An 18,730-nucleotide genomic window follows, 5' to 3' on the forward strand; every position below is an offset into this window, starting at 1 on the left:
TTTTTCATTTTGGCCTTTGGAAAAATACCGATTTGCAATGAAAAAACAGAATAACTTAAAAGTATTTACTTTCAGAGCAAATCAGGACCACACTGCTGTAATACAAATTTTTATTCGTTTGTGAAAGATCTGGTCTTGAATTATTGAATTGTGTGGTTTCTCTGTAAATGACTAAGGTAATATGGATGGCTTTTTTTTTCATTCATTTTCTCTCTTGGTAAGAAAGATAAACAAGCAGTACCTTTGTATGTAGCATTTTCAGTGGGTTTTTTTCTTAATTGAAGCATTAAACAAGATTAACTTGCTATTTAAATGACTGAAATATTTTCTTTAATTCGTATTAAATATTTGGATGTCTTTTCTTGTAAAAAAGAATAAGTTACATTTAGCTAAACTGGCTTAAAATGTCATTTAGAAAGTAAGAGTAAACATGTTTTCAGAAGTCGATAAATAATTTTGATTGACTCAAAGCGACTTTTCATTAAATGAGCTGCCTTTTCAGTAGATGATTAAAAATTTTTTTCTCACCTTAAGTATCCAGATTTTAGAAGTGTAGGACGTCAGCAGTTCTTTCATTTTGATAGTAATAGGGAGTGCTCAGCTTTTTGAAAAACGTTGCAGATATCAGGTCTAAACATTGATTTAATTGACTAGCTATGGCTTACAGTTAAAAATGTGGTTCATAATTCCATTAAACTCCCTCCTGGTGAGGCACGATGGGTTTTGCCATACCTTGCAGCTTTGTATTGCTGTTGGTGTCTCAGCATGGAAGTTTCAAAATGTCAGTAAAATCCTTTGGCTTTTTCCTGAGTTAGAAATGCGAACAGCAGCACTTCAGGGCAAACTTTACTTCTCCCCAGTGCCCCTTGTGAAATACCGCTCTGTGTGCTAAAGCAGCAGGATGGGAGTCACTGGCATTAACGAGTCACCTGCAGCAGTTAGTGCCTGGGCTAAAAGATGAACCAGAATCTTTCCAACAGCAGATGGCAGCTCTCCCTTGTCTCTCTTGCGTGCACACAATACTGTTCGTCCTCTTGAGCAGGGGAAGTAATTCATCCCCTCTACACGCTACATTAAAAAGGTATCGGACCACCTGCTGCATGTGCTGACCACAGAAAAGCCATTTCCCAGGACCCCTACACTGATGGGCTGTCAGAGTAGAAAGACTTACCCCTAAAAAAGGCAACATCCTTTCCCAGGAGATGTAAGGTATACTTTAGGTCCCTCTCTTCTTCTGTCAGGTGTGGAAGATAAGGGAGCTGTGATCCAGCTCTCAAAAAAGCTAGGTGTGCAAGAGACATACGTGCCCTGGGTTCAGTGGCTGCCTTTAGCGCTTTTGTCTAGCCCGGTAGTGTGGTTTCGAAGCAAAGCTTCTATTTGCTTCTATGGCTAATCTGGCTCTCGGAGTGATTTTGAGGAGCACAAACTAGGTATCTTCTGGGGAAAGGCAGTGAAATGCCATTCCCCTCTGGTACTTGATGGAAACACTGTCTTCCAAACCCATATGTGGGATGCACTACTTTAAGATCCTCCAGCATGTTACCTAGCACATGTGCCAAAAGAAGACTCTCAAACCCTTCAGAGCTCCCGCAAGATCCTGAAGCGGTTCTTGCTCTATACATAAAGGGCCAAGCGCCATAGGCACCTTCCTGTTTGCCAGCATCTGCCAGCCTTCAACTCTTTGCCACCGCTCCGTCATCCACTGACGCTTCTAGTTTGAAATCCTTTCCTGTCTTCAGCTGCTTTCCCTTCTGTTGTCAACCCTACTTGCCGAACCCCTCGTTGCTTTTATCAGGTCTTTTTCTTACTATCCATTTGCCACCTGTTCTCTCTTCTTCCTTTAGCCTCCTGAAAACTCGGAGAGTTGCGACTTGAGCCCCTTATGGAAGTGGTAGTGCTTGTTATTCCATGTGAGGGACACGAGAGGGACAAGGTTTCCTGCGTAGCAGAATAATTTGGTGGCAGAAGCAGGAGGTTGCTAACCTCATGACTGCTCCTTCTATGAGAGCACTGGCAAGCAATAGTCCACAGATTTCAGGAGAATAAAGGTGATCCTCCTGAAGTCCCATTACACTTCACTGAGAGCACGGCAGACACGCACCTGCTATGTGAGCACAACATGGCAGCAGCTGCTCACATGGACTCTGTCACCATGGTGGAGAACCTGGAGAAACGATAGTGCTTTGATATGGCTCCAGGGTTCTTATGCCTGGATCCCACAGAAGATCTCTGAGGTCATTCTGTAAGATACCTTTTCTACCTCCTCCCCACCGTAACTGGTAGCAGCACCCCCATACACATACTCCTGTTTCCAACACGGTAAGCATACTGCTTTTCTATACATGTTGCTTGGCAGGGGGCACAAAGCTTCTGATGGAATTACAGCTTTGAGCTCAGATCTGCAGGGCAGTGATAAATACCACCAGACTGCCCAGGAGGGCCAGCACACCTTTAAAAGCAGTTCCCCGGGGGCTATGAGCTGCAGGAGAAATAATTCACACAGCAGCTACGTGAAACTATGAGCAGCGATCGGAAACTGCCTGCCCAGCCCTGACCCAGCGTGGATGACTTCGTCTCAGCCACACAACAAACATTGTAGTGCATGCGTATAAGAAATATGGTAGAACAGCTCCTTCGTTCATTCAGCAGGGCTGACCACAGCGTCTCCCTCCAGAGCCACCAGACTGCCCTCTGAACACGCACCCTGCAGGCAGGCCTGCGGCAGGAGCCAGAGGAGGAGGGGGTTCAGCACCTTCCAGTGACTGATGTGCGAGGCCGGTCCTCTGAGAGACAGTCTTATTGAACCAAATTATTTGCTACTGTAGGCGTCGCCAAAGGCCATCTAAAGCTCTTGCTTCTCATGATCCACCCAGCCAAGGAAAGGATCCTCAAGGCAGGCAATTACACATCTCTTGAGCTCTGAAACCTCCAACTCCTCCTTCACTTACTGCTGTTTTCTTCTCCTACTTAAATCTCTCCTTGCCCCGAGTGTAGTCAAAGCAGAAACACTAGGAGCATATCTTCTCCTTATGGTACCCCTTCTGAACACAGGTGAAAGTGGGCCCTACGCTCCCTGGACCTGCTAGAGCTTGTAGAAGGATGCTACATATCCCACGTCTTCAAAAAGGTAGTTGTTTAAATGTATGGCAGTAGCGTGTGGTACCACAGTTGAACTGTATTCTGTGCTTCACAGTCACCTACCTATACCTGCTCCTTGCTCTGTTATCATTTCCCATTAAGCTGCTGTTCTGTGTTGCTTTTCCTGCTGATCATTCAAAATTGTCATATACATATATTAAGTCCAACAGTCTCTGCTGCCCACATGGGTTTTTCAGATACGCAGACATTAATTTACTGAAAGCATGCCTTGTAATTTTTGCCAGTCCCCTGCAAGCACTGTAAACTGAGTTGTGATCGCTGCAGTTTGCAGCTCACTAATCCTCTGGTTTAATGCCTGATTAGGTCCCAAATCCATTATTGTTAGTGAGACGTGGGCGTGGGAAGGGTAGGAGGATTTCATCCTCTTGGCTGAGAGTTAAGCTGCTAGAGGTACACCCGCCTGGTGCTGTACCAGTGTATTAATTAGCTGGCCTGGAAATTTTGTCGGTGCTGTTCAGTGAGGTTGTTGAAAGGTCAGGCACTCCATTAGAAGTGTTGTGCTTCAACTTGAAGTCACAGCACTTGACACTTAACAAATCTCTAGGAAAAAAAATCAGATGAAGCATTAGCATAAAAATATTTTGAAAAACTCGTCTCCACTTCGAGCAGCATTTGAAAGAACGCTGAATCATAATAATTAGCATCTTTGTAGCTCCTTAATTACAAGGATCTCACTTCTTCATTCTCCAAGTGAGCTTCACAAGGGCTCCAATGTAGGTGGAGTAGTGGTCACCACTGCACTGTGCACTGGGGGAAACATCACCACTCCACCTTGCACAGTGGGAAACAGAATTAAGTTAGTTTAAGTTCTCTGCCCCCAAAAGAGGACACCAAGTCCCTGGTGGATGTCTCCATGTCCCAAACCCTGTGAAATGAAATTAATTATCAGTAAAGATGTCATTTTACTGCTTAAAATGTAGCACTGCAGAATGAATGAAAAATACATGCTGTCCTTGCAAGAAAATAAAACCATGGAATTAAATGGCAAAAAGGCAGAATTTGTGTGAGTTTTGCATATGTGTGTAAGGCAGTCATCTGCCTTTCCTGCCAGACGGTGCCACCACTCTGGTAAAGCAGTATGACTGTGGTACAGACAACAGGCAAGGGCTTAGCTGTCAAATAAAATAGGTGACAATTTCTGAAGCTGAAGTAAACTGCCAGCTGAACTTCCAAACCCTTGCTGGGCCCGCTCTTACCCCTGGGAGGTGGGAACGTGCTGTCTCAGACCTCTCACTCAGCGTTAAGATGGGACACGCGCGTCTCACAGCCGGGCGAGCCGCGAATCTGTCTGAGGTGTCACGGCAGCGCGGGGGCCAGCTGGCCGCTTGTGAAGCTGCCGCAACTGAGTCGCGCTGGGCTGCGGGTGAGCCCGGGGCGGCAGGGCAGGCTGTCAGCTGGGGGTCTGCGGGAACAAGCCCTTCTCTCCCATCTTCGCTGCGAACATCCTACGTGCACTCTCGGCTTGTCTCTCCCCATCACAGCTGAAAGTACGGCGTGTACCATGCTCCCAACAAATGTTTTAAAAGCGTGCATATGGCATACGCACTGCATTTAAGCCCTATTCAACCATCTCCTTGAGCCATATTTCTGCTCTTTGCAGCGTGCAGTTAATAAGAAGGCAGGCTTTAACCTCATTTTGTCTGTATTGCAGGTGGTAAACTAAATACAGCTGAATGGATCACAACGTAGCCGTTTTAGAAAAGAGAAAACTGTTTAAACCCACAAGGTCAGAGCTAGCAGTCAGGGGCTGGATGGGGAAAGGAGGCTGCTCTCCAGCTCCCTGTGTGTCACACCATACACATAAGGCCGGACAATTTACAGAAGAGATCAAAAGAGGGCAGGCGAGAGTACACAACCAATTCCTCCTGTGCTATCCACGCTATCACAGCTAAAGCTGGAAGAGGGCAGCATGTGTTTTATTTAATGGTTTAAATTGCTGAGGTCACATTTCTGAGAGCAAAACAAATCAGCCGTAAAAGCAGGGAACCTCTGTTGCAGCAACTGGGTCTGGCCTGGAAATTCAAAGTTTGGGTTTAGATCCAAACTCTTCCCAAATGCCCAAGGACTTGCATTTTAAGATTTAGATTGTGTTCGTTTCTATTTATGGTAAAAAAAACAGAAAAAGCTTAGCATGCATCTATTAGCAGCTGGCCTAGGCTCCTAACACTATTGTAAATGAGGTTAGCAGGACCCTGCAGAATATTATCATAAGGTTGCAATTAGCAATGAGAATTATGCCACACACATTTTACATTAAAGGAAACGGTTGCAGTAAAAGGCTGTTCAATTCAGACAACATCAAAGCACGCAGTTCATGTAAATTAATAATACAGCAAAATACAAACTTTAGATGCACAGACACACCAATAGTTTATTTGCTCTTGTTGAGAAGTTTGGTCACACTTTATATTAATTTTCCATTTTTGAATATTTTATAAAAGGGCACTAATTTATTATTAGCTTGAATACAGACATGATTTATACGGGTATGAATGTGTCAGGGAAAAACATGAGTTATATGGATATGAACATGTCAAGTAAAGGCATTTTGTTAACTAAAACCCTCTTTAAAACTAAATTTACTGAGCTATTAAATTTTATAAAATATGTAACCATATACTAGCCTGTCTGTCTATTCACCAGTGGCTCTCTACAGAAGCTATTGATGCTTTATACGCTGTTTAGGAGTAGAACCTTGCAGAATAAGGTAACTTGAAAACTTCAGATTTTTGAGTTTATGGCTAACACCTGGATGTTGTTCTCTCTACAGTCAGTGAGATCGGTTCATTAGCTATAATTGGAAAAAAGATTGGGCCCTCTCTTTTGAAATAATGACACCAAGGTTTCTGTATTTAAATCAATTTATATGGAAAGGTTGGTTGGCAAAAATATTCTGAATACAGAGAGGACTGAACTGAATATAGTGGGTAACTTTAGTATTTTAGATCTTTGCCTTGTTTAATTCTTAATGTATTAATTTTGCATTTCTATACAGCATCTTTCAACATAGAAGTACTGGGCTAAATTTAGTTCCAGTTAATGCAAAGTCCACTAAGTAAGTGAGGGCCATGAATGCATTTGACAACATCTTCATGAAGGACAGTAACAGCACAAAGCACCTTCTTGCAGAGAATCCCAAATGCAGACTCACAAGCCAATGACATGAGATGGCAAATGCACGCAGTCAGCGTATCTGGATCAGCACATCATGACAGCATTTGCAGCGAGGGGTCCTTCTGAGCCACAGTCAGGTTCAAGCTGCTCTTTTCCAGGCAGAAGCCTCATGGAGGACAGCAATGTAATTTTCCTAGACCCTCAGTTGAGGCTGCTGGTGTAGTCTGTGTGTGTTGCAGTATCCTCTTTTCCATACACCCCCAATGGGGCAAGTTATGTCTAGAAAATCTCATTGCAGGACTGCTGAGTATTTGAAATGCCGTTAGTGAAGTGGGAAGAGAAAAAATGATCTTCAGACATAGTGCTGGCAAGGGAAATGTCAGCTTAGCTGGAGAGCCACTGCAGTGGGAGCTCTCTGACCAGCAGTGGCTGTGGCTGAGCCATTGCTATGCTCCGGCAGCTCTTGGGCTGCACTGCGGCTTTGCTGTGAATGCTTTGTCCCATGGCCATGGCAGGTGATAAGGCTGTCTGCTGCTCCTCTTGCAGCAGGGATGAGGAACAGGCCCTCCGGACACCACGCTCTATACCCACGTGGTTGACTGGGCTCCTACTGTCCACCCTGTAAGTCTCAGGATGTTTGCTGATGACAATGACATTAATTTTGTCCACTCCTGGTAATGGTTAGGCATGATCAGAAGCGCAGGCTCAGATCTGTACTCCGCTGGCAGAGCAGGTGAGAGAGGCTAACCCTCTTGTCCCGGGAGCCACATGCCAAAATTTGCCAGTCTTATGACACAGGCATCCAAAGAGCTGGGGGAACTCCAGCAGCCATCCCTCCATCCTACTGATTGATAGACAGAACAAGGCTTGAGTTGGTACCTGGGCAGCCTGGCTAGTTCAATTTAAGCATGCATGTTTTATTTGCCTCCCCAAACTAGGGATTTGGCTAACCCAGCAGAACATGAGCTATAGGTCTGGAGAGGATCTGTGCTTCATCTGCTTGGAAGCAGCACGTGGCTGCTGGTTGATCACCCCTTGCGCAGAGAGCTGCAATCTGCTGCCCAGTTTTCATCCAGCCCTGTGCGAGGACATCACATGCTTCAACCACGTGTTGGTACACTGCGGGTGGGCTGCTGAAGGTTCTTCCCTTTCTCACCCATGGGCGTGACGATAAAAATATGATTGCCCGTCACTTGCTCCTCTTCTCAAGCTTAACTATCTGTGAGATGGTGGTTGAACCAAGGGACTAAAGGGACGATTTACACCTCATTCCCCAGACAGCCACACCAGCAGTCTGCAATTCAGAGCACTCTATGTAAGAGAGTTGTCTGCTCTATCATGGGTTTGCTGTTATTTTTATCCTTTTCTTTTGCTACATCTCCAAAAAATCTGCAGTCTTAGCTAATTTGGCTTCGTTTACTGCAAAGATTTCAACATTCAATGAAACAGACCAAATTACTGATTTCAGATGTCTGATCTATAGCATGGATAGGGTCTTGAATCAATTACAGTTAGCAGAAATGACGTGTGTGCAGAAGTGCAGACTGATTCTAGCACCATACCCCTTTCCGTCTCTACGCTTTTGCCAGGAACTGAAGAGACTTTTTCAATAAAATCTGGAGTCCATGATATTACAACAGTGCTTTCTAGAGATCAGTTTGCTGGCTGAGGGTTTTGGCTTTTACGACAATGAGGCATTCTTCGATGACTATAACATGCTAGGGAGGGGTGGAATCCACTGTCTAGAAGGGGCAAGGGAATCTTCAGCAACAGGCTGGGTAACTTGGTGAGGCGGGCTTTAAACTGAAGGACTCGGGGGGTGGGGTCCAAAACAGAAATGCTTATGCCACCACATCCAACTGGGGAGTAAGTCAGGCCAACCAGAGCGACGACGGGTGTTCCTTAGCTGTCTCCCAAGATGTGTACCAGAGGACCAACCACCTCAAGTGCATGTATACAAATGCACACAGTCTGGGAAACAAACAGGAGGAACTGGAGCTCCGTGCCCAGTCAGAAGGTTATGATATCATAGGAGTAACTGAGGCATGGTGGGACAACTCACATGACTGGGAATCGCGATGGACGGTTACGGGCTGTTTCACAAAGACAGGCAGGGAAAAAGAGGTGGAGGAGTCGCACTCTATATTAAGGAAAACCTCAAATGTATCAAAGTCAACTACGGTGATTGTGAGTGCTCTATTGAATGCCTCTGGGTTAAAATCAGAGGGGTTGTCTCCAAGCAGGACCTTACAGTGGGCATCTGCTACCGATCCCCAAACCACAACGATAAAGCCAATGAAGCAATATTTACGACACTAAGGCAAGCTTCTGGTCAACAGAACCTGGTTCTCATGGGTGACTTCAACTACCCGGACATTTGCTGGAAGAACAATACAGCAGCTCACGTCATCCATCAAGTTCCCGGAACGCGTAGAGGACTGTTTCCTTTTACAAATGTTAGATGTGCCAACCAGGAAGGAGGCACTACTGGACCTGCTATTCACAAACCAAGAAAACCTGCTTTGTAATATCTCGGTCAGTAACAACCTTGGCTGCAGTGATCACAATATGGTGGAGCTCGGGATGAGCATGCTGAAGGTTAGCACCAAGACAAGGGTTCTAGATTTTAGAAGAGCAAAGTTCAGCTCACTCAGAGCTCAGATCGGAGGGATTCCATGGGAAGCTTCCCTGGAGGATAAAGGAGCCAGTGAGTGCTGGGAGTTCTTCAAGAATGCTCTCTTGGAAGCACAAAACCAGTTTATCCCCTATAAAAGAAAAGGAAGTAAGCAGAGCAAGAGGCCCCCTTGGCTCAACCACGAGCTCCTGGGTCTGCTTAAAACCAAAAGAGATGCGTACCAGAGATGGAGAAGTGGAAGATTGTCCACTGAGAACTACAAGGGTATTGCCAGAGTGTGCAGAGATGCAGTTAGAAAGGCAAAAGCTCAACTTGAATTGGAACTGGCCAGAGACATCAAAAATAACAAGAAAGGGTTCTTCTGGTATGTAAGTTGCAAGCAGAAACAGCAGGAAAACATAGGCCCACTGTTAAACAGTAGAGGTGAATCAGTCACCAACAATGCTGAAAAGGCAGAGGTTCTCACCACCTTCTTCACCTCTGTCTTTACCAACACTGTTGGATCCCAGGCATTGGGAACAAAAATCCAGGAGGATCCAAACATAGACCCACCACCAGTGAAGAAGGAGTTAGTATGTGAATTATTACAGGAGCTTGACCCCTACAAATCGATGGGCCCTGACACCATCCACCCGAGGGTGTTGAGAGAGCTGGCTGATGTCATTGTGGGGCCACTCTCTATAATCTTTGAGAAGTTGTGGAGATCAGGGGATGTCCCAGAGGACTGGAGGAAGGCAAATGTTACCCCTATCTACAAGAAGGGCTCAAGGGAGGATCCAGGTAATTATAGGCCCATCAGTCTTACTTCATTCCCCGGGAAGGTCATGGAACGGATCCTCCTGGGGGGCATCACGAGTCAAATGAAGCACATGATTGGGAAAAGCCAACACGGCTTCACAAAAGGCAGATCATGCCTGACAAATCTGGTGGCCTTCTATGATAAAGTGACCTGCTCGGTTGACATGGGGTGAGTGGTCGATGTTGTCTACTTGGACTTCTCCAAGGCCTTTGATACGGTTTCCTGGAGAAACTAATGCGTTATGGCCTGGACAAGTGGAGTCCAGCCAATCCAGGAGTGCAGCTCAGACTGGGATCCACCTGCCTAGAGAGCAGCTCTGTGGAAAGGGACCTGGGGGTCCTGGTGGACAGGAAGCTCAACACAAGTGAACAGCGTGCTGCTGCAGCCAAGAAGGCCAATAGGATGCTGGGCTGCATCAACAAGGGCATCACCAGCAGAGATAAAGAAGTCATTATCCCACTCTACTCAGCGCTTGTCAGGCCACACCTGGAATACTGTGTACAGTTCTGGTCCCTGTTATACAAAAAAGATGTGAACAGGCTGGAGGGGGTCCCGAAAAGGGCCACCAAGATGATCAAGGGTCTGGGCAGCCTGCTGTATGAGGATAGGCTGAGAGAGCTGGGCTTGTTCAGCCTTGAGAAAAGGAGGCTTAGAGGTGATCTCATCACCAGGTACCAGTACTTAAAGGGGAGCTACAAAGAAGATGGAGACTCCCTTTTTACAAGGAGTCCCATGGTGAGGACAAGGGGTAACGGGTACAAGTTACTCCCAGGGAGATTCCGATTGGACACGAGAGGTAAATTTTTCACAATGAGAACAGTCAATCATTGGAATAATCTCCCCAGGGAAGTGGTTGTCTCTGCTACGCTGAACACGTTTAAGACTCAGCTGGACATGGTGCTGGGGCATCTCGTCTAGATTGTGCTAGAAAGGTTGGACCAGATGATCCTCGAAGTCCTTCCAACCTGGTATTCTATGATTCTATGCTCTGAAGTCCCTGACACTCTAAGAAACAAGGCTCAGCAAGAAATTTGAGAACAGTGTGTCTGACTGGAGCATACATCTTGTACGAGGAGACACCTGGGGATATAGTTTTCCTAAATTTTCTTTGTGAACAGGCAGTTACCTTCCCAGCTGTTGCATACTCTAGAGCCACTATGAATAAAACCACACGAAGCATAACTGGCCACTGCTATTGTAATTTAAAGCAGTTTCAGCCATCAATGGATCATACTGCAAAGCATGGGTTTTCTTAGAGCTCTTCCATGAGCAAGGGGGACCGTCATGGCTGAAGGAGCTACCTCCCTTCAGCTGAGCCCTGGCAGCTGGCCCCATATGCATTTCCCACAGAGTTAACAAGTGTGTTTTGTTCCTTGGGTGAAGCAGATGGAAAGCACACAAGAAACTGTTATCAGGGTTGTGGCACCTTAATAGCTTTTGATGGTTGTCTACACCTTTCCCGTAACTGTGAGTTACCAAGGTTGACCTGCCCATCCCAGTCACAAGGGCTGCGTTTATAACAAATATGTTTTGTGCCTACAGAGCTCTTCCCTAAGGTCTCAGCTGCTGGTGCAGTGGAATAAGTCTGCGTGTTTCACTACCAACTAACACTAACACCTACTCCTTCCTTTGCCCAGATTTTCTACCAACTTTATCACAATTTTGTAAAAACTAAGCTCAGGAAACAGATTTGCAAAGTCCATACTAAAAGCTTCTCTCTTCTTAAATACCAGTTTACCCTAACATCATATAAGAAATAATTGTATGATATGATAAATTCACACCAAGCTTTGGCTTTTCCAACTGATCCAACAGTTTTCCCCAATTAATGACAACAATTTTTCTGTAATATAAAAATGAATCAGGTCATTTTATAGACTTGCAAGCTGAGCTTTTGAATGAATTCATCCAGAATTTTACATTTCTTAGGTGGATTCATAGTGCTAAAAGAGTAGGTGTATATGCAGCAGTTTAAATAATCAGACTAAATGATTCACAGTGTATATATAAAGTGGCAAAATAGTCATCTTAAGGAAAACATATGCTTGAAGAACACTTAATATTTATTTTCCCATTATTTGAGTAATTTTGAAAGGCATTTTTAATGGATACAGAGTGTTAAGTAAGAAATATGACAATATTTTGCCTTAGGGGAATTGTGTTCTTATCTTCTGGCTTGCGAGAGGCATGGGGTGAAATGTCCAAGCTGTTCTAGCTGTCATAGCTACATAATACCACTTTGAAGTATGTTAATGTTCTTTCTGAGCTGTTCCACTGCTCTCCACTGAAACCCTTCCATTACAAGTTGTCTTCAAATAACAGAAGCAGCTCAAAGAACCCTTAATCTGCAGGGCCATGCGATGCTGCTTTAGGCATGTTGCAAAAGGGGACAAAAAAAGACAAAAACTAACTGATGTGGTTAAACTGTGGAAATTCATGCGTCTTGAATTCCGTGGACTTAACTTTAATCAGTTCTGCGATCTGTTTAGTTAAGCTGTTGTAAATCCTAGTGTAAGCACTACGAGGGATATTTAGTAAGGCTAAGACAAGGAAGACTTGTTTCCCCAGGCTCTTTCCACAGTCACAGGAGAGAGTAAAAGGCTTTGCCAGGAGAACAGCTGGGGCTGTGGATCCACTGAACTGATCTCATGAAAAGATGCTGAAAGAGCGATATCCCTTCCTCCAGTCTGTCTGCTCCCTCCAGCTAGCTCTTGTACTCGCTGGGCTTTCCCATCACCCAGATCAGCTCTCTAATACAGAAGAAAACGATGCCATGTTTTTCTGCCAGGTTAGTCTGCTGCCAGGCTGGTGGCTGAACTGGCCCGCGGGGTGATCTGCCCTTCTCTGGGTAGGGATTCTCCTCACAAGGTGATGAGCCGTACTTTGAATTGTTGAGCATCTTCACAGAACTCTGTGCCTTATAGGGCCTTATTATGCCTTATTCTGCATTAAGGATACGTACAGATATATATGCACACATATACATACATGGACATACATTAAATATGTATATAAGCCTATTTAAATACTAACTATAGAGACATACATACCCCTACACTTGCCTAAGAAGGGGTTACATCAATGTATAAAAGCTACGTTGAGGAGCAGTTTGTTTAAAAAAGCGTTGCTATGGCTGCAGTGGCGTTTGTGTATGGTTATTTAAAAGTGGGCTTATGCAGAACGACGGGACAGACAGATGTGTAACTTCGTGTGGTCAAATTGTCACTGGTTGTTGTTTCAGTCCTGCTTGCTAGTTACGACAAAGAACAGTATCTCTCTGGCGTCCTGGGTGAGCAAGTCCGGAGCTAACTACTCATAGCCATCTTCGGTCAGCTGTAACTCAACCAACCACTCTGAAAGTGTTTGCTTGCTTAAGAAAGGAGATGGATGTTTGTCATTTCCACACATAGACATATAAGCATCATTTTCCTCTCTCTTTTTTTTTTTTTTCTGTTTTGGGTTTTTTTTAAATCAGATGGCAAATCACTTGGGACCTACAATGCAGTGCAGACTGCATGGGAAGGCCAAGGCTTCTGAGGATGAAAAGACTGAAGGATCTGAATTTTTTAATGGGTCTGCATTTGAACTCCTAAAAAATCCAAGAGGCACCTGAAATGACAAGGCACTTAAAACTGTTGTCCTTGGATTACACAGGGGAAAAGCAGTCAGTGAGCCTATCAAACAAGTCATGAAACTTAACCTGAAAGGCATGGGAGGGAAATGTGGCATGGAGTCCGGGGCTGAAGGGACCGCAGCAGAAGTGATTTTTTAAGGAAAAGCAAGTGAGTGCTTGGCAGACATGAAAGGAATACTGATTCATCTCTGTGGGATAGTCCAGCTTCCCAGAAAGAAATATTTCAATGGTCTGATATTGGGGATTATTTTTGTCCTTGTTTGTTGTCTTCTAAGGAATTAAATCAGTTAGTGGCATAATCACAGATGTGAACAGCATGGTGTGTATCTGATGGGCCGTAGCAGTATTTCTATTCATTGCTCTGTTGCTTTCCATTTTAATTTACCTTCTTAAAAAAGCACATGCAAGAAAAAGGCAAAAATGTAACAATGAGAAAGGAGAGCAGACATTCAGACTTCCATGATCTTAACACAATTGATAAAGCCCTGCGTGTAAATACAGAAATGAATGTAATTCCTTTCTTCCCCCGGTCTTGAAAACATTTATGATCAGTATGCCCTTTTTCAGTTGCTCGGAAAGTCCAAGTCCAAGAACTGTGTCATCAGTGAGGTGCGGACAGTGCAGATCCCCGTAGCATGTTAGCAGAAGTCTGCACACTTGCTCATTTGTAGGTCAGAGTCTGGCTTTTGCCCGTGGAAAGGGTAGGTGAAGTTTTGAGGCTCATGCTCTGCGTAGGATGCCAAAAAGTTTAATTCCTTTGGAGGAGGAAGACTAAATAACAGGTTGATCCCAAGCCACCTATCTTTGTGGGTCAGTAGTGATCTGGTGCTCAGACCCTTGGCTTCCCCAGGAGTTGATGGACAAATGTTGTGTGCAGCAAACAGATCCAGATCCCATGAGACCCTCTCTGCCATTTCAGATCAACTCTGCCAAAAAAGCCTGCCAAAAGTCAATTTGCAATTGTTTCCATAGCTGTGTCTTTATAACAGAGTCGTTAATTATCCTCCATGTTATTTATGAAACAGTTCTACTGATTTTCAGACTAGGCCTTTCCCAGCTGACATCTGTGCTCCAGAGATGTATTGACCAAGGCCCTGATGCCCCATGAGCTCTACACAGGCCGACTTCTGCTCAGGTGACCTCTCTGGAGATGCAGACCCTCCACCAAGCAATCACAATGGATCAGGGCCCAAAAGTTTTCCTTCCAAGACTCCCAGAGGTGAAATGAGCTAGAGTTGGGCAGAGAGGAATGCCAGGAGAGCTGCTCTCTGTCTGCAAAATTGCGAGAAAATGAGTGGACTTGATTTTATGAATGAAATGCTTGGATGTAATTTGTATGGTGCATCCCTAGTGCATATTATGTATATACATATGCCACCATATGCATGGAATATATCATGCTATGATATATATCATGCATGGAATATATCATCCTATGTGCTGACATTGAAATACCCGCATGAGCTGAAAGTATTAGATACTTTTTAAAGTTTCTCATCTTCATGATGACAATCAGTAGTTGCATTTCCCATTCAAAACTTTGGAAGAATGTCAATTCTCTTCACTTCTAGCCATGACATTATCTGTTGGATTCATCTGTTTTTTCCTCTCTGAGATGTACCTCAGCAGTATTTCAAGTAGCAAGGATTTGTTCAAACCACCCACTTTTTGGCAATGGTTGTAGAAGCACAAGTATGAATATATTCCCTAGCAACTCCTAACTTAAGAGACAGGGATAGAGAGATCAGAAGGATAGTACTTAGTTGGTGAGGGTTCAGACTGGTTTGGCTAGAAGGTACCTTTCTATCCACAAGAAAGATAATGATGTCTCGTATCAAAGACTTTATAACCTGATATACCGATTACATTTGTGTGGGTGATAGCCTGTGCTCATAGCTGCGCCAGCATTGGTATACCTGTTATTCACCATCAGGTGTAAATACTAAAAGGAAATTAAAAAAAAATCTGTCAATCCTTATCTGGGAGGAAGTGTAGCAGAAACAGAACATCTCCCAGGGGATGCTGGTACACTGTGAAGTAAACCCGGCACCTCCATAAATAGAAGTGTGGGCCTCCATAGTCACAGCTAAAAGTTCATTCTCTGTGAATAAATAGGGCAAGACCTGGGTCTGAGCACTGCATATGATCATCCTCATTACTAAGCTGCTGGTGGGCACCATGGCATGACTTTCTCCCCATGTTCAGAGTTAGCAGAGTCAACATTGCTTCTTCAGGCTGCTTGGTCATAGCCACCACGTCCTGGGCAGTAAGAAAGGTGAGCTGTATGGACACAAACTGTGGCACACCATGACCAGGAAACAGCCTGTGCACCATTTTATCTTCTAGCTTGGACGCAGCCAAAAATCTAGTGCCCAAGCTGAGCAGTGTGGCCAGTTCTTGGCCTCCGTGTATTGGGTACCACCTGGGAGATGGAGCAGACGCTGGCATCCATCACACACTCAACATACTGGGCCAAGTACATCAGTGAAACTGCAGAGCCTATGTAAGGATTAGGTACCTAAAATCCTCACTGGATGGGGGTCTTAGTCACCCAATAGGGTACTGATTAAGCATTGAAATGGGTAACTGTGGCTCTGAAAATCCTCCTTCAGTAGACACCAAGGTCCAGAGTATCTAAACATCAAAGGTCCTTAATTTCCTGACATTAAAGTTCCTCTGACTTTTGACCATTGTGCTCTGGGCCTGCAGATCTACAAACAAGGCACTTGTCCATGTACATCTCATGAGCTTGATACAGGAGGCTACACTGAGGAGACTCCAACAGAAAGGGGCTCCCACCAAGTGCAGGCACCTGGGGCTGCCTGAGAATAGCAAACCAAGTATTGTCTCCCTAGAAGAGAAGACCTCATCAGCAAAGCACTCACTGAGATTGTAGGAAAGCCAGGTTCATTACTCACCTATGCCTACAGGGACGCACATTCCCACTTCCTAGCACACCACTCTAACCACCAAGTCTCAAAAAGAAGGCTTCTCTCATTTTCCACTTGAAAGGTATTCAAGATACATTTTGTCAGAAAGAGAGCAAATACAAATGTTAAGGTAATCTCTTGAGGATCAGCAACCCTGTAGTATAAACTTTCTTCCTGGATCTGCTCATGCAGATGATTTTCACATGTAGTGTATGGATAGTCCCAGGAACAGAGGTTGAATGTCAGGTTGAAAGTCTAAGTGATTGTCCCAGTCACTAGTTGGATACTGATATGGTGCCCCATGTCTTAAATGCTCTGAATGCCTCTCATGGAAGAGTGTGCATACAACACCTTCCTCAGTAGGATGCTATATATCTCCCACATTTTGAAAGAAAAGAGTGGATTTTATTCCTATGAAAGAAAGTGCTGAGGTCCCTCTCTTGGTGGGCTGCAGAATATGGATCCCAAGTGGACGGGGGCCCAGGTTGGCAGCTCTAGGAAGGAATCTCATCACAGCATGTGGGTGAGGTTTATACAATTATTTCTGCTCTTCCCCCAGCAACCTGGTGATCCTGGATTACACATTGAGGGCCTGGTCCTTGCATAAGGAGCCCAAGGACCCAGCACTGATGGTGGATTTCTCTGTGAGCTATGGGCGCACACTGCTGTGATAACGAGACACTTCCACGAGCTCCTGAGCTCGCAGTCCTGCAGGAATGCTGGAATGTGTTGACTGAATGCAGCCAATACAAACCACAGGTCTACAGCCCAAACCAAATTGTGTTGTGCAACCTTAATAGGGAATCATATAATTTATTCATAAAGCACTGAATGAGCACTAGGAGGAGTTGTTAGTCATTGGATTGAGCAAACACATTACTGTTGACTTGTCTCTTTGGCCAATCAGTTCCTCTGTTGGTTATTGAAATGTTAAATGCCCAGTAGAACCAGTTGAGGTTCCTGAATATTACCTTTGCTCCCCTGAAGTCAGGGTAGGAAGGACAGATGGCTGGACCATATGCAGCACTTGCTCTGTATATGTTCGTCTCTGTATGTGTGCATACGTGCCTGGACTAACAAATACAGACCATGTTCTGGTTTATATTGCAAGTACATGTTGCAATACTGTACCACTTAGAGAGTGACATTACAGTATTCCAACCAGGCAGTATTTTACAAGAGTAATTAATAATGGCTAAAACCTCTACAGACTTGTTTTCCAAGGATATCAAAGTACTTGGCAAGCATGAGACTAATTCATGCTCCTATATCATCGTATTGACTTTATTGGAAATGTTTGTGTAGAAAAAGGTATAGGAACATTTGCCTATTTCATACCAATGAAAGCAGAAAGGGTGAGTGAATCTTGTGTGGTTTCTTTTCGGAAAGGACCTGGTATTCCTGGCTTGGCAGGATGCAATATTGGCAGTCGATTTTATTTTCTTCTTTGCTCTAACTTCTGTGATACAAGGCTCCTCCTCAGGTCTACCTTTCAGTGCTTTTGATATTCTGCTGGATTAGACCCCTGGTTTTACTAAGTCAAGAGAGATGATTCAAGATCCCCATCTTCACATTTGGCAGTGTGCTGGAGTAATCGAAAGGAAGAACTATATTACCATAGAAAGAAGTCCCTGTATGAAGGCTTAATTAATGAAACCGCTCCGGGCATCTTCTACTAGTGTGTGACACTGTCTCCTTTCCTCTTACCAACCTGTGTAACACCCAACCATAAGAATATTGTTTTTTGCTTCTGTGGTATCAAAACAGAAGTTCTTAGAGATTGGAAGATCAATGAAACAAGCAAGCCATGATTTATAAATGAGACATTTATGAAGGTGAAAGAGTGACCACTTTTCCTGGATCCCAAAATTGTCATTTAGTAGCTCCTCAAATCTGGGCCAGCCAAAATTGTTTCTCATGCAGGTTTCAGAGCAAATTACTGGGCACAGCCACACAAAGCCACTAGCACAGAAGAAAATGAAAATGAATAATACATGAGAAATCATAGAAACATTGCAAAATTCAGGTTGGAAGGGACCTCTAGCTGTCACGTAATCCAGATCTTCACTCCAAGCAGGGCCAACTACATGGGTTGCTCTGGGCCTCATCTAGGTTTTTACTGTCTTCCAGGATAGTGATTTCCCATCCTCTGGGCAGCCTGCTTGCCCAGTGCTTGCCTGTCCTCATAGTAATTTTTTTTTTCCTTAGTAGAAGAGTTTCTCACTCTCCTACTTGTGTCCATTGTTTTTCGTCCTATTGCTGTGCACCTCCAAGAAGAGTGTGGCTGCGTCTTCCAATACCCTCCCATAAAGTAGTTGAAGAAAGCAGTAAAATCGCCCTCAGCCTTCTCTTTTTAAGGCTAAACAAGCCCAGTTCCCTCAGTCCCTCCCTGTACATCATGTGCTCCAGACCCCCACCTATCCTATCTGCTAAATCCTCTCTCTTCTCAGACCTTTTTG

This window comes from Platalea leucorodia (genome assembly GCF_965183815.1).
Source record: "Platalea leucorodia genome assembly, chromosome: 7".
NCBI lineage: Eukaryota > Metazoa > Chordata > Aves > Pelecaniformes > Threskiornithidae > Platalea > Platalea leucorodia.